We start from the raw sequence: 2,623 nt of genomic DNA, 5'->3' as shown, positions 1-2,623 counted from the left end.
TCCATTGAGTAGTTGTCTTGGGAAAGAAACTACTCATACTTGGAATCCTTCGGAGCCTTGGGAAAGGAATGGAGGATTCATGCTAGAGAAGCTTTCTCACAGTGGATTGGATTGGGGTTTGGATGGATATTGTGACATGTAATCCTACCAAATTGTGGTTCATGAAATTGTGTGGTATAATCAGTGATCAAGCATCATCTCTTCTTATGAACATTTAAACCAAGGGATTGGGAATTTGTTTGTTTTTAGAGAGCATTGGTGAGCCAAGGAATTGGGATCCAATCATATAAGATTGCCAAGCAAAATTCAATGAACGCATTGGTTGAGGAAGAGATAAACATGTTTTGATTCGGAGATCTCAATATCTCCTATAACCCAATGAATTCCCCAATTCTGATTTCCACTTTCTCTTTACGTTCTGCTACTCAATTCATGCAATCACCCCCATTCCCTTTTAATTTCAGCAATTTAGTTTCTGCTCTTTAATTCATGCAATTTAAGATTCCGCCATTTCAATTTCTTGTCATTTACTTTTCCCGCCACTTTTACATTCCGCAATACTCATCTCAATCTTGATTCCGCTCAACTAGAACACACTTCTAATCCGAATTGCTCACTCAACCAATCCTTGTGGGATTCGACCTCACTCTATTGTGAGTTTTTACTTGACGATAACCGGTGCACTTGCCGGAAGGAATTTTGCCGATCGTGCAATTTCCTAAATCGTAGCATAACTAGTTTATGTGCATCAGCTATACTGGTCAGCTGTAAGTACGAGGTTATGTGTGGTCTAGATAAGTATGTTGTGGATCTGGATGCTAGTGAATGTTCTTGCAGGAAATAGAAAATGAGTGGGATTCCTTGTCCTCATGCCATCAGCTGCATCACCTTCAAGGGCCTTGATTTGGAGTCATATGTGGATGACTGCTACAAGAAGGAGGCCTACCTGAGGTGCTATCGAGAGGTCATACACCTTGTAAACAGCCCGGAGCTATGGGAGAGGACTCAATATGATGATGTCATCCCACCTCCATACAGGAGGCCAAGCCACAGACCGGTGAAGAAGAGGAAGCGAGGGCCTGTAGATGAAGATAACAGAAACCAGATTCATCTGTCATGGAGGGGACAAGTCCAAAGATGCTCCAACTGTGGTGGAGTGGGACACAAGAAGAGCGGCTGCACCAAGCCTAAGAAGATGGTTTGTGTCATGCTGTTCTAGGGTTTACTTACCATTGTGATTGCTATAAATTTAATTTGACTACTATATGATATGTGTGTAACTGTCTCTATGATTTACATTTTGTTTATAGGCCCAAACTTCAACCAAAAGAGCTAAGAAGGATACACCTAAGCTGGCACCTGGTCAGACAGTTCGAGGAGGGAGAAAGAGGAGGACTACACCATCACCAACCAACCTGCCAGCATCTCAGCCCAAGAAAATCCCCCAAGGGCCAAGAAAATTGTAGCCTGGCCCACCACACAAGCACCTCAGCCCAAGAAAGCTTCCACTCAGCCCAATATCCTGGCCCACCCCAAGAACAAGGCTGCATCAGCTGACAGCTGCAACCTCCACTAGCAACAAACAGCCCCTTAGCCAGCCATCTGTGAGGAAGAGACAATTTTCTATCCTTCAAAGCAGTGCACCTCATGTACCCCTGCAGAAGCTGAGGTTGATAGCCAAATTACCTCCATCTCAATGGGGAAATCTTTAGGATTTGCATGTGAAATCTTTTGTGACTCATGTCTTAGTGCTTTGCAAGCAGTGTTTGTATTTTGGTATTGGCTATTTAGTTTCAGAACATTACCTTAGTTACATTGGTTTCATTACTGTATTTTGGTATTAAGTGCCTGAAGACACTTGAAGTGTTGCTTCTCTGTATTTTGGAACTAGGCATGTGGATGCAAACAGTTTACTTGTGTATGTTTTAACTACTCATCAAATGAAATATGCCATTAGTAATTACTGAATTTTTAGATCATGGATTCAATGCTTTTGTGCTTTACTCATGAAGTACATTTACATTACAAAATAACACAACTTCACCATTAAAGAAGTTGACATTTTGGGAAACATTAAACAGCACTTTCCTTCATTAATTCAAACAGCTTCAAACATGCTACACACCTAATCCACTGTAACATCACAGAATACCCTCAAACTCTACCCACACAACCCAAGAAATCTCATAACATTCCCTACCAAATCATCTATAACCTAGGTTCATTCCATTCGGGTGCTTTAAGTTATATTGATTCTGCAGCAATAAGAACAAAAACCCCACCCAGCCAACAATACATAGAGCAGCAACAACCCAAAGCTTCATCTCCACTTACTTCAATCTTGTTTTTAATTTCGTTATCTTCCTCCTATTTCTTGCAATTTCAACCTCTTCCTGAACACCTCCAGGTTCCGGATTTGCCCATCTGAAGAAATAACAGCCATCCTGAACCTGACAGAAGCCACAGAGACATATGAACAAATCCCAAATTCTCAGACCAACAATGGCAAAATAGGAAGAACACCTTACCTTATAGTATACGCAACCCTAAAATCTTCGTCCCAGGTTATCCTTCATCGATGAAGTTTACAAAATCGGCCTCTCACCATGGCCACAGAGCAACT

Source organism: Arachis hypogaea, unplaced genomic scaffold, assembly GCF_003086295.3.
Source record: "Arachis hypogaea cultivar Tifrunner unplaced genomic scaffold, arahy.Tifrunner.gnm2.J5K5 arahy.Tifrunner.gnm2.scaffold_201, whole genome shotgun sequence".
Taxonomy (NCBI): Eukaryota; Viridiplantae; Streptophyta; class Magnoliopsida; order Fabales; family Fabaceae; genus Arachis; species Arachis hypogaea.
Note: the sequence above shows the minus strand (reverse complement) of the source record.